The 14,466-nt window shown below is 35.3% G+C and overlaps 1 protein-coding gene across 6 annotated transcripts in view; it reads right to left on the bottom strand.

The window, feature by feature from the left end:
- Positions 1 to 14,466, bottom strand: part of LOC101020164 — a 447,873-nt gene that overhangs the window by 20,883 nt on the left and 412,524 nt on the right. For 4 of the 6 annotated variants that reach the window (XR_004183337.1, XR_002520869.2, XR_644616.4 and 1 more), the window contains exon 4: positions 7,864 to 7,957. The gene's annotated coding sequence lies outside the window, so the exon portion shown is untranslated. Of the gene's footprint in view, positions 1 to 5,660; positions 7,958 to 14,466 lie in introns of those variants that run through there. The other 2 variants (XR_644617.3, XR_002520867.2) reach the window with 1 other exon arrangement.

The raw sequence follows: 14,466 nt of genomic DNA, 5'->3' as shown, positions 1-14,466 counted from the left end.
TTCTCTTATAATTTTGTTTAAAGTTTATTTCTGTATTCATGATTAATTTATTTCTATCTTGTTGCTAAATCTAGTTTTCTACCAAGTAAACTCACTCAGAAATTCTCAAAAAAAGTTACTCACTACTGGGCATCCAGGGACATATTACCTTCTTGGAGATGCATTCTTCCAATAACCCCAATCAGATGTTTTTTCTCTCTTGGACTTCCATTGCTGTACTAGTTATGTATCTGAATTTAACACCTATTCCAGTCTACTTACATCAAAGATATTTATGAAAATGTTATCACTCCAGGAAGGCAGAAACTGTCTTCTTCTCTCTCAGTCACTAGCATAATGCTGTGCACTTCTCAGTTGAACTTAGATAAATATTTAATGAACTGAATTGAATTATGTTTTTAATAATGTATGCATACATCTAGTCTAGAAGACTTGGTAAGCAAGCAGTGCTTAAGATACCTTTTCACACACAAATTCAGACTGTCCAGTATTTGTCCCAGAAAATAACTAATATCTATCAAGCTCCTATGATGCATTAAAAATTTTACAGGTGATCTCATTTAGCCTCCATAAAATATGAAGTGGGTATTATTGGTAACACTGTTATCTATGAGGAACTGGAAGCTCAGAAAGTAAATACAATGTTTCCAAGTTTTAACAGCTGTTAAATGTCAGGATTCTCCAAGTTGGTTGACCCCAAAGTATTATTTTACACTTCCTAGTGGGGTTCTAATACTTTAATATAGAGATAGCTTCTGAAGACAAGCAATAGGAAGTATATATTTCAAAAGAGGAAATTGAAATATTAGAGATTATCTAGAGAAACACATCCAAGTCATGTTGAACTTCAGAAACTATATCTCATGTAAGTTGAAGAAATTGGAGTGTTTGGAGCCAAGAAAATAGCAAATGATACAGCATAGAAAGAAATTTGGCCTCACTCAAAGAGAGGCCTAGTCTTTGTACCTGGTTCTTTGGAGGTAACCTCTAAACACTGGAAATTCACCAGGTAATAGGAATGTCTTTGTTATTCATGATGGGCTCTTTGGACAACTTGCTATATTATTAATCAATCAATCAGTCATGCCTATGTATTGAAATTCCAACAAAATCTTTGAGCACAGAAGCTCAGTAGAGCTTCCCTGTTTGATAGTACTTCATGTGCATTGCAATGTTTTGAATACTTCTCCCCAAAAGCGTGCATTTAAAAATTAAATATCCAATTCCAGAGTGTTGAGTGGCAGGGCCTAATGAGAGGTGATTAGTCCATGAGGGCAAAGCGAATGGATCAACGCTGTTATCATGGGAGTGAGTTTGTTACAAAAGGGGTAGACTGACCCTCTTGTCCCTCTTTTACTCTCTCTCCCTCTCTTGCCCTTCCACCTTCTGCCATGGGATAACACACTGAGAAGGCCCAGATGCTGGTCGCTTGGTCTTGGACTTCCCAGCCTCCAGAACTGTGATAAATCAATTTCTGTTCATTATTAACTACCCAGTGTATGGTATTCTATTATACCAACACAAAATGGGCCAAAGATATATCGTCTCACATCAGTAGTAGAAGAGGCATACATCCTAAAGACAGCAAAAATCTCCCATTTGGAACCCTTCCAGACTCTGTACCATGTATCTCTTTCTTTGACTGATTTTATGAATCATTCCCCTGTAATAAATAAAACGGTGAGTATAATAAGTTTCAGTGAGTTCTGTGAGTATTTCTAGTAAATTATGGAATCTGAAGGTGATTAGGGGCCATATGGAACTAGTGGTGGGTGTCAGAAGTAAAGGTGGTCTACTCTTTAACTTTGTAGCTGGATTCTAATTTTGTTCAGTTAAACTCCAAAATTTGGGGCAGACTGTGGTCTGGAAAACTTTATCGTAAGTTCACGTAGATGCATAACAATAATGCCATAATTCCAGAGATCCTTACAAATTATTGTAACAAATTAAAGGTTTGTCTGGGGAGAAGGACGTGAAAACTGACCTCCAATATTCAAAGTGCTGTCATATAGACATTTTATAGACACTTTATTGTCTTATGACAATAAAATAAAACTTTTTTAAAAAAGAATCTCATCATATGAGATGTGCAATAATCCCTGACTTAACTTTGTACAGAGTATCTTACTGCTATTGCTCTGCAAAATTATAAGCTTGAAGTTGCCTACAGCTATGGTTTTCTTTCTTTTTATATTTATTTATTTATTATTTTTTGAGACAGAGTCTCACTCTGTCACCCAGGCTGGAGTGTAGTGGTGCAATCTCAGCTCACTGCAACCTCTACCTACGGGTTCAAGTGATTCTTCTGCCTCAGCCTCCAGAGTAGCTGGGACTACAGGTGTCCACCACCATTTCAGGCTAATTTTTGTATTTTTAGTAGAGATGGGGTTTTGCTGTGTTGGCCAGGCTGGTTTTGACCTCCTGACCTCAAATGATCCAACCACCTCGGCTTCCCAAAGTGCTAGAATTACAGGTGCGAGCCGCCGCGCCTGGTCTATGCTTTTGTATTTTCATAACAACGGCATCATTTTATCGAAAGGTTCAGCCTGCTCCAGGTTCCTAACTGTGGCAAGTTAGATATTATATGAAATAATAACTTTAAAATTACATATTAGATGAAGGAGCTTAATTAAAACATAGAAACATTCTTTTTTTTAAAAAAATGGTAACAATAATATATCATAACAAAGCAATGTGTTACAGTAAGCAAAATGTTTATATTCTTCCTATGGGGGCAAAAGGAGCAGGAAAATAGAAGTACAAGAAGTGGGTCAAAATTCCCACATTGCGTTTGGTGAATTCAAGTAACATTTTTCTCGAAAAATCTCTCCAATTCCTGATATAAAATTAAAATAGATTCGGGGAACTTCAGAATGTGAAGATAACTAGTTAAACTAATATAATACAGCTCTCAGAATTCGAAGAAGATATTCTCTAACAGTTTCAAAACAATATAGGTCTAATTTTAGTGATGTTTTACTGAATAACTGGCATATTTATACATAACACCATAGATTTGAACAAAAAGCATCAATGTAAATGGAATACTAACTATATTTAATTAACTTCAATAATTATATAATGGGAAAACGTATTATTTCATTTCTATCAAGTGAGATATGAGATTAAAGTTCTGTCATAATGTGCTAACTAACTATAAATTAAAGACTACTAATTTTTCCAGGTTTATTTTTTCAGAAGAGGAATCAAAAAGGCACTATAGAGATGGCTTTTTAAAAGCCATACATTTTTGAAAAGCCATAAATAATTACATACTTTCCCCCCATTCCCATATACTTATGTTTTGCAAAGACAACTGACGTTTCACATTGTGTCTTCATAGTTTTTTCTGAACTCTGCTTCCCAGGATATTGACAGGGATGAACTATTTTCTTAGAGTAAGCTAAAATGCCTCATTGTGCTCCATCACAAGAACCCCCTAAAATTCTGATGCCTTGAATTGTTCCTGTTACCTGGTCCACATTGGTTTACTTAAGGGTCATCAAAGAAGTCTGGTTCTAAAACAATACTCTGCATTCTTCATTCTGATGAAAACCAAGTATTCCTCTAGATTGGAGAAGGTCTAAATATGTATCCTGTATTTGTTCAGGATGTTCTTCATACTGTTATCCAGTTTCAGGTACAAGAGTAGAATAATCGATAGTACGATATTCACCAGGGTAATGCTACTCAAACTTGCTCAGTTGATGGAATCACTGATGGTTAAGGTTGGTTTCGTTTTATTTTTCATTTTGGAAAAACGTAACGATGACTAATTTTAACATATGAGCTTGAATATTTGATTTCTAGATGACATAACCATAATATATAGTTTTAAAATCACAAATATCCTCCCACTAACTTCAATAAAGTCAGGTTCTCTATGTTGTGTTAGGATTTATTACAGTATTATTTATTAAACATTTCTGTCCTTTTGCTGTTATTTCTTTTTTTACTTCAATTTTTATTTCTATTTTTGTGAACATATACAATATTATTTATGAGTAAATCTTGCTAAAATAAAAAAAAGGAATCTGATTAAAATATTTTTGCCTACCTCAAAGCTTGCAGAAAATACAGGAAAGAAGAACACGGTTAATGACATTACAGCAAATTTCAGAATGAGAGAACCAATAAAGGACAAAAAATCCAGTTTCATCAATAAATAAGTTGCAAAAGATTAAATGAGCGGGGAACCTATAGATTAAAAGGGACTTCAGAAACATGTCAATCAAATGCCATCTTCATTCAAACAAATTAACTGTATAAACAAAAAATGAGATAATCAGAAGCTTGCAGACTTATGGAATTTGATAATACTAAGGAAATACTGTAAATATTGGTAGGTGTCATTATGCTATTGAGGTTTAAAAAACAGTGCCTTCTTTTTAAAGATGCATACTGAGATATTTATTGATATATGGATATTATATGATGTATGAGTTCACTTCAAAATAATCCAGGGAGTTAGGAATGAGCGAATGATGTAATAAATGAAACCAGATTGGCCATAAATTGATATAATTTAATTAGTTGAACTATATGTGTGATAAGCACATAGAGGTTCATTATGCTATTCTCTCTAATCGGCATATATTTGGAATTTTCATAACAGAAGTTTTTAAAAACAAAAGCTATCATTTACTGTGAACAGGAAGCCAAAAGAAAATGTAGCAAAGAAACATATGGAATAATTCATTGAAAACAGAGAAAACTCAACCGATTCAGTAATATTTGGACAACAGGGAGAAATATTTCTGCCCAGGACGTGGCTGGTGTTCCACAGATAACGTTGATCTAGAACAGAGAGCCCTCAGGATGCATAGCAGATTAAAAACTTCAAAACTAATGTACCTGAATTATGTGCTAATAGAAGCGTGAGAAAAATATCAACATTAGCTAGAATGTAAAAAGAAATGCTTCCTTTTTAACTTTACTTCACAGAGCAAACACGAAGTCATACCTTTCATAGCTGTGCAGAAAGCATTATAGATGGAGTGGAATGGGTGGAGGAGGTTTGCGAGTAAATAGTTCAGAAAGCACTTTTGTAGTGTTCAAAACAGCAAATATTAGCCTTTTCTAACAAAAACTGAGTGTTTAAAACTAAACTGTGTATTAATGTCTTTCAAGGTCCATATACTTTTTTTTCATTAATTTCTCTTAGATGGACGTCCATTTTGGAATCCAGTTACTGAAACTGTTGTCAATATTTTTGCCTTTTAGTCCACCAGTTTTGCACAACTGGGCTGGGACAGTATTGTATGGGACCAAATAATATAAGGCATCCATATTACTACTTCTATCTGAGTGTTTGCCTCGAAACTTCAGTGGAAAACTTTACTCTTCTGTTGGCCCATCCCTGGTCTTAGAGTGTATTAGTTGGGATTATAGTCAACTTGAACCTACTATTTAATCAATAGTTGAACTAGTCTCCTAAGATGCATTCTGTTTAACACTGAAGGAAACTAACACAGCTTGACCCTTGTGAAGTGTTGTGAAGAGCTGCAGTCAAGCGGAGACTTCTTTTATTCTGGTTGGAGTATTTTGTTGCTATCTTTACCCTGAGCTGGGCAGAATCGTGAATAGCTACAAAAAAATTCCTTTATCTTTGTTGCTTCAATGTTAAGAGGCCTTATTAACACAATGACATTAAAACTGGATTGAGTCTGTAGCTACACATTTAATTTTAATGGTTTCAGTAACTTAAACTAAGACGATAATAGCTACCATTTACTGAATATGTATTTTAACCAAACACTGAACTTGAGAGCTTTCTATACAGCATTATATTTATATACTTTTTCATTATTTATTGGCATTGCAAAAGATTATCCAACCAATTGCTCCTATCAAGCCCACTACTCTTTCCTCCAGACTTTGCAATGGCAGTGAGCAGAGCTATTGTAGCTTTTACGTAAGTGTTCAGCAGTGGGTTGGACCCAGCTCATACTGATTCAAGAGACTGTCTTTTCCCAACTCTACATTAAGTGACATCATACTGGTAGTTTCAGATGGCCAGGATGGGAGAATTTACACTACAGAAATCAGTAAGAGAGCCAGTTGCTAAACATTTGCCAACACACCGCTGTATGCAACCCTCATTCATTCTCCAAGAAGAAATTTTGTCATTGGGAGTATTTGACATGGCCCAGTTATTGCTACTTTAGAGACAGTTTAACATTAAGACCTGACTCACTTTAAAGAGATAAAAGGAAAGAAATCAGGCTAAATAGTGAAGTCACAGGTAGGCATTCCACCCTCCTACCATCTCTGAATTTGTCTAATTTCTTGAAAGAACCAGGTGAGGGAGCCGCGGTCCTATGGGCATTCTTTCAAGAACTTGGGAAGAGGATTTGGGGAAGACTCTCTAATTCAAGGGTCAGCAAACTACAGCCTGTGGGCTAAATCTGCCGATTTCCTGGTTTTACAAATAACATTTTATTGGAACAGAGCCACACCTATTTGTTTATGTGTTGTCTAGGGCTGATTCCACACCTCAACAGAAGTGCTGAGTAGTGGTGACACAGACTGTACGGTCCCCAAAGCCAAAAATATTTACTATCTGTCCCTTTAAAGATAAAGTATTCCATGAGTGGCTGAGGTAGGCATGTGTTTGGTATATAAATGATGTTTTATTCTGGATTTAGTTCATGTAAGAATGAGGTGGCAATAAGCTCAATTTCTTTGCTTTTCCTCAATCTGAAGAAGAGACTAGCAGAAATCTAAACTACGTGCTTAATTTTATCCTCGTGGACTCGTGCAATTTCATCATTTAGAGGAATAATTGCATTCATTTTGTCACAGAAATATTCTTATACTGGCTTCACATAAGTTGGGCTGCCCAGACACTCTACCTGGATATCTTTATTCAATTATTCATTCATTTTTTCATTCAATAAATTAATCTAATATTTATTAAAGCCCTAATATTTATTAAAGCCCTACTAGGTTCTGGGCACTGGGGGTATACTCATGAATAATCAAGGCTCCTGTTCAAACGGAGCTTATATTTTAGTGGGAACAGCATATAGGCATACATTTATTTGCTTGTTGTCTAATATAATATCAGGAAGTGATAAGCACTATGAAGAAAACTTAAAGCAAGAAAGGTGTTCCACAGTGAATGGGGTGCTTTTAAAGATGTTTAGGAAAGGTATCTCTAAAAAGATGACATTTGAGCAGAGAGATCAGAATAAAGTAAAGGAGCCAGTCATGCATCCCTGGCAGAGAGATCATAGGCTAAGGCTCACTAGCAGGCATGGCTGGGAAAAGGCAAGATGGAGAGTGAAAAAGGGGAAGAGTCATGAGAGATGATGGCAGTAAGGTAGACAGGGGCAAGGTCATATCTGGCTTCGCAAGCAAGGAGTTTTGCATGTTATTCTTATGACAGGAAAAACCACTGGGAAATTACAAGGAGAGTGCCGATTTGAAATAATTTACACTTTAGCACCCTCTCTTCTTTATGTCGTGGAGACTACTGTGGTTGATAAAGGAGAAGACCAGTTATTATGAGGCTATTGCAACAGTACAGGCAAGAAATGACCTGAGTTTTTTGGGCTTAGGTGTTACCGGGAACCATGAGAAGACAGTTAAAAGAATTTTTGATCAAAAATGCCTGCAGACTTTCTATGTCCTCTTTATGATTGAATGCTAACTTAGTTCTTACTTCATGGAACAGAGATTGGGAAAGAATTTACACATTCATTCAACAAACACTGATCTTTAATATTGAAAACAACAGCTGCTCTGTGCTTGAGATTAGAAGTTAAAAGAAGGTCTGTTCAGTGGAAAATAATGCACAGCAATCGGTTCCTCACATATTAGCTACCCTTTTTACTTTTTAAAACCTTTTCCCATTCTGACCTCAGACTCCTCCATTACGTTTTCTGCATCCGTGGGACAACTCTGGGACCATGGCTGCTCCTAGAGGCTGCTGCCTTTGAGGTGCTCTTGTCATCTAGAGTTTGAGAATGAAAGGCATGGATTAAAATAGAATACAGTCTATGAGGGGCATGTGCACGCGCACGTGCACACACACACGCGCACACACACACACATCGTAAGTCCAATATGCGATTGTTGAATCTTCTAATCTTCCCTTTCACAAATTTTACCTCTCACTATTAACATGGTTAGGTGATCCTTCAGCCAATTAAGGTATGGAATTCCTTTAACTCATGTTTTAATTCTGGTAAACTCAACTCTCCCTATTCCTTTCTTACCTGTTCATGTTAAGCTTCTACGCGACATACACTAAAAATTTTAAACTGATTTCCTTGAAGGTCTTTCCCATTGTTTGACATACAAAGGTACATCTTCTCTTAGTAATTCCACAGCTCTCTGTGTTGCCATGGATATTGTGAATTCAATATCTGTTCCCAAAGTTATGTTTCTTTCTTTGTCTTAAACAAAGGGCAGCTATTTAACTGATTGAAATCTTCCAAATGAAACATTCAAAAGTAGCTGGTTTTCCAAACCAGCAAGATTTAAGCCCTGGGAGTGAACATTTTGGCATTTAGTAGAGTGGTAGCGGTGTTCCCTGTCACATGGGTCTCCCTGTGACTCCAATGGAACCTTTTAATGTCATCTATAATTCAGGGTATATAAGAGTAGAGAGAGGGGTATAAATGAACTGGCAAACAGTTCTTAAAGCTGAGAATAAAAATACCCACCTAATATTTCTGAGAATAGAGGTTTTGAAATTGAAATTCTGTGGATTCCTAATTATAACAAATGAAATTTCAGTGTGACTTAAAAATTATTAGAGAATCAAGGAAATAATATGACTGCAAAAAGTTTCGTGTAGTATATATAAAATATATAACTATATATCACGTTGTTGTTATATTTTTAATTTTGAAAATACTCTATGTGTACAACCTTAACTATATTTTCTTTAGTGTTATGCTAAAGATAAAAAATAAAATGAGGACTTGGTAATCCTCCCCAAGGTATGGGTGAGCTACACTGGACTTCCTCTACCACACAAGCAGTGCTCAGGAGTGTGCCAGAGGAGCTTGGAAGGGTTAAAGTTTTGTCTGTGACACTGAAATTGAGGCCAGCTGTAGGTCATATTCACGTCCCAGTCACAGGAAAATGAACCTGTGAGACAGAACCTAATTATCTGCTAAACCAAAAGCCAGTCTCAGTTCAATAACTTACGACAGAGCTAGCAGCCAGATATAGTGTTACCATGGCAACTTTGGAAAAAGCTCCACTGCAGTTGAGAATAAGGAGGAAGGGAAAGAGAGTGTAACCCTAAATGTGCTGTAGCCGTTTGATCTCCGACAAGTGGGTCTATCTAGGAAACCAGGTTATTCTGTATGTGACTGCCATTGTCTATTCACTTTAATATCTGCTACAATTATTGAAAAGGAAAATGCAATTACAATGTCTTCTGGGCTTAAAAACGATTCCACTCTTTAATGGCTAAATGGGAATTAATTTTAAAGAGAAAAGTATAAGCTTCCTCTTTCTCCTCCTTCATGCCATCCCTAAATACAGATAAAGCAGGACACAAAGGGTGAGAATTCTTGACTACCTCATCATTGTCATGAATGAGGTCTGTGTCCATGAAATTCACTGTCAACCCTATTTTCCTCTGCCTTGCAAATGCCAAGATATATTAAGGAAAACTTTCAGGAATTGAAGCAATACCATTTGCTTTTCTAAGGGGTAGGAGAACTGGAGAGTGGGAAAGAGAAATTTTTTTTCTGTGGATTCTGCCTAAACTTTCCAGTGAAATGATTTCCTTGGGATATTGAGATAAGAAGATTCAAATGCTAGAGAAAGGGAAAAGCCCTGTCAGGTTGGTCATTTTTCTTCTTGCCAGTTCACCTTCATAGTTCTTTCTGGAATACCACTGGAATTTCAATTTAGGGGATCATATGGCTTTATGCACATAAAAACTTCAGAAACCAGTTACCTTGAATACTGTGAAAACAACATCTCACTAAAAATATCAGCAGGTAAGAAACAAGAGCTTATCGTACATCCATATGCACTTTGAGGAAGAATTCAGAAATATATTCCTCTATTTCTTTTTCATTCCCAATGGAGGCAAATCATGCTAAAGCTTGTCAGTTACAATTATTGGATTTCAACATATTTGACAATTTTGGTATGTCATGAATGATGTAATAAGACACATGTAGCACATAATGCTATCACTTGGGGTTGCTATCCAGCTGTAATACCAAATTTGAATCACATAGATATCTACGTATAAACATATAGATATAGCAGCGTGTTTCTTTGTGTATAACTCATGAACCCATTGGGTTTGGAATAAGGAGAGAAAGGAATATGGAGATGAATAATATCCTTTTCATATGCATGAATAACTTTGCAGTAATGCAAATGAGAAAACACAAAATGGAAAGTAGGTTTCTTCTAGCAGAAATATGACTAAGAACATAGCCTGAAATTTGCCAATAAATTAGAATCACTTATGATATCTGTGGATTTTCTTTAAGATGTCACATCTTTTAAAAACACTTTACCCTACCCTATTATATTATATATTCAGTATATAATTATGTAAATATGGAAATCCACAACTTCAAATTCCTTTAAACTGCCACGATGCAAGAAAGGGAGCTTTAGGATTGTATGACAGAAGGTGTGTTGAGGTCTGGGGGCAGGAAAGCAACACCAAAGGGCAAAATCAAATTTCTGATTAATTTCCAGGTAAAAGTAACCTAACTTCTGCTTATGATCCTAACTTATTTTCAAGTAAATGAAGCCAGAAATTATACCCCTTTCTAAGATAGATGTTTCTGAGATCAGATTATTAAAAGGCTTGCAAAGATGCCAACTAAAACAATGAAGTTCAATACATTATTTGGATCTTGTTACTCCTACTACAAGTTTTTCTCTTAATCTTTTCACTTATATAAATTAGTTAGGAAAGTAAATGAAGCAATTTTATCAGAAAAACATCTGAAAGAGCTATTGATTCAAATGCTTTTACATTTTAGTCTCATCACACATGATTAGCTTGCAGATATGAGCTTACTAATGATGCAAAGCACCAAATTTCACCGGATTCTCTGTTCCACTTTAATTCTCGGGAAAGATATTAGAAGCACTAACAAAGAAATCATACTTTTTTTTCCCTCTTGGTGTGTTTAGTCAATGATTTTGAAAAGATGTGCCATGACAGTCTTTCTGAACTGTTTCTTTGCACAGTTTCTTTAGCTCCATCATCAATATTTCTTACAGGCTTGTGGGTAGGTGTGTTTGTGTGTGTGTGTGCTTTGTTTTTTGTTGTTGTAGTTTGTTTAAAAGTCTGGCTGCCACCCAGGTTGGAGTGCAGTGTTGCGATCTTGGCTTACTGCAACCTCCCAGGTTCAAGCAATTCTCCTGCCTCAGCCTCCCAAGCAGCTGAGATTATAGGCATGTGCCACCACGCCTGGCTAATTTTTGTATTTTTAGTAGAGATGGAGTTTCGCCATGTTGGCCAGGCAGGTCTCAAACTCCTGACCTCAGGTGATCCACCTGCCTCAGCCTCCCAAAGTGAGAGGATTACAGGCGTGAGTCACTGCGCCTGGCCTGCTTTATTTCTAATTACAATCCTAAAATACCAAGTGAGATCTGTGTGAAGCATATGCTCCAACCAGCATAAAAGCCTTGATGTGTTCAATTAACATTAAAAAAATACAATACAATAAAATGTAGCTGAAACTAATTTTACAACTTAAAATAATTTGCTTTCCATATGGAAGGTATTTAATGTATTTGTTGACTGAGTAAGTGAATAATTGAGCCTATCTGCTAAGGATCAAGATTTGATTATCTGCATAAAGACAAAAGAAGAAAAACTAAAGTCTGAATGAAACTTAGAAAAAACAAAAAAAGACTACGCCCTATGCTACCCCTGGATAAGCTCCATGAAGAAAAGATTCCAGTTTTCAAGGTTCTTAATTCACTCACTGAAAAGGAAAAGAAAATCTAGAACAATAGTTATTACTATTGTATCTACAATGTTAAAATGGACTAGAATATTCTAGAATGTATGAAAATTTAGTGTATAATGAAGGTGGAATTACACATCTCTGATTTTCACTCCCTCCCGTAGAGGTTGTAAAACTAGCAGTGAAATAGGAAATGTTTGCCTATATTCAATTTTCTCTTCTCTCTCTAGGACACTAGTGACCACTAGTGTAAAACTAGGAGTCAAATAAGGAATATTTTCCTATATTCAATTTTATCTTCTCTCTCTAGGACACTAGTCTCTTCACTGACCCCAGTCTGGAAAGTTTCATGGTGTTCTATATGATGGATGACTACCTTCAGATCGTATCGTAAAGTCTTCTCTGTTTGATAGTTAACTATGATAAATTCTATGATCCAGGTCTCTAGGATTAGGTTAATATTTCTGGCCATGCACTTTAGAAATTAAAAGTAAAACCATTTCTTTCTTACGATTCTATCTCTTCCAAACCAGACCAATTTGTTTAGAGCTCATTACACTTGCTATAAGTTTAAAAAATAATCTAACCGTCACTTCAAATCCTCTGTTTATTCTATTGATTGCATCTTCCTTCCCATGAAAGAAATAAACGTTATAGATCAAATGAGTGGACAAAAATAGAGCAACAGCATAATGTTAGGAGGTGATTATTTTGGTTTTCCTATATCATTCAACTATACAGTCGATCACTTGACTCTATTAATTCTACCTTCTAAATTTTCTCTGATCCCTCTTTGCCTTTCTAATCCCACTGCCATTACCTTCATTCAGGCCATTATCATCTGTTCCAATGAATATCCACAGGGAATCATTACATATAATTATATATAAGTGTATTTATCAACATAGTAGTGTTTATATTAGTTAAAAATAAGGTGGAAGTAAATTCAATGTACATCTGTGAGCTGACTGGTTAAATAAATTGTATTAGTGTATCATAAGACAGTAACACAATAAGCATATGATAAAATAATATGTGGGAAAGTATTCAGTATGTAACAATTGAAAAACAAGTGACAAAAGATTATAAAAATATTGAGTGCATGTATGTGATGGGGGAGAGAGATAGGACACATGAGTTTACATTGCATGATAATAGGAGATATTCTCTGGCTGATGAGATTAATAATGTTTTTGTTTTTCTATTTAGTCTGGAATTTTTCATTTTATAATTTTATACAATGAACATTTGCTATTATTGATCTATAAGACTTTATTTTGTTTCTTTTTCTTTTGTCCCTCCCCAGACTTTCATTTATTTTGTAAAAAACCTAGTTATCTTCAGATAATGTGAAAATATCTTAAATTGTTTTAAAATAGTTCAAGACTAGTAAGTTTACTAACATTGGAATAGTAAGTTTAACTGCATTTGCAACCAGTAATATTATCTTTCCAGTTGAACATGGAAGGGTTCCAATCTTTTCAGGATATGAACCACCTGAATAAGACAGGTGTTAAAATGTGTCATAAAATGTGTTATAAAGAAATCTGCATATCTTTCTAAGCAAAATATATTATTTAAGGAGAAGGTTGAGATGAAATGTCCTCATATTATGGTTAGGTTCATTTATTATCAGATGCTTCAAAATTGTTGATGTTCATTATGATAGGTTCATAGTTTTTCTTCAATATCTACTCCTTTTTTTCTTCTGATTTTTAGCTGGGTAAATAACTACCTAGAATTAGTCTGCATTTTCATTCACCCCTCTTCTCCAAAACTTTGTGTAACTTGTGATTAAGTTCTAAGGGCGTAGTATATTCTGTTTGTAAAAATTCCAAATTGTTTCCTTAAAAGGGAGTGCAGTGCCTTTATTTTTCTCCTTTCGTTTCTACCAGAGCAACAAGATGGAAGCAACCTGATTCCTAACTTCAAAGTATTCAACCATGTTTCTAGAAGAATGATTTCCTAAGCTATGTAGTCGTCTCTAAATTTTTCACTACTGCTTCAACATCTTCCTGTGGTACCACATTCATACCATGCCTAATATCAAAGTTCTATTAACTGAAATACAAGTCCAAGGGGAAGTTAATGCTAATTCACAAGAGGAATATGATGATTCTAATTCTTTTAGTACCAACAGGTAGAAAAACTTTATGAAATCTTCTCTGCCTTTCTTTGTTGCCACAAATTGCATCCCTATGTAATCTACTGTGTCATTAAATACTGCCAATTGTAGATTCATGAAATTTCTCCCACTTACTTCATACTAACTGGCCCTAGTAGTTCTTAACTTTGGGTGATTTTAGTCTCCTTCGAAAATATTATATACATGATTAGATCACCTTTTCCAGAGAAAAAATAGACATACACTCAAAATATTACATGTACTCTCATAGGAACATAAAACCCTAAAAGTCTAGGGGCATGTGAAATTCATGCTAGGAAACCCTGGTTTATATCTCCATTTTTGTTCTTCCTACACATTGCAATAGTTTTTATTTCTATCTAATAATCCCTTATATCTTCTTATTTCAGCATTCTCTGTCCAACT

This window comes from Papio anubis, chromosome 4 (assembly GCF_008728515.1).
Source record: "Papio anubis isolate 15944 chromosome 4, Panubis1.0, whole genome shotgun sequence".
Lineage (NCBI taxonomy): Eukaryota > Metazoa > Chordata > Mammalia > Primates > Cercopithecidae > Papio > Papio anubis.
This window is presented reverse-complemented; position numbering and strand designations above follow the sequence as displayed.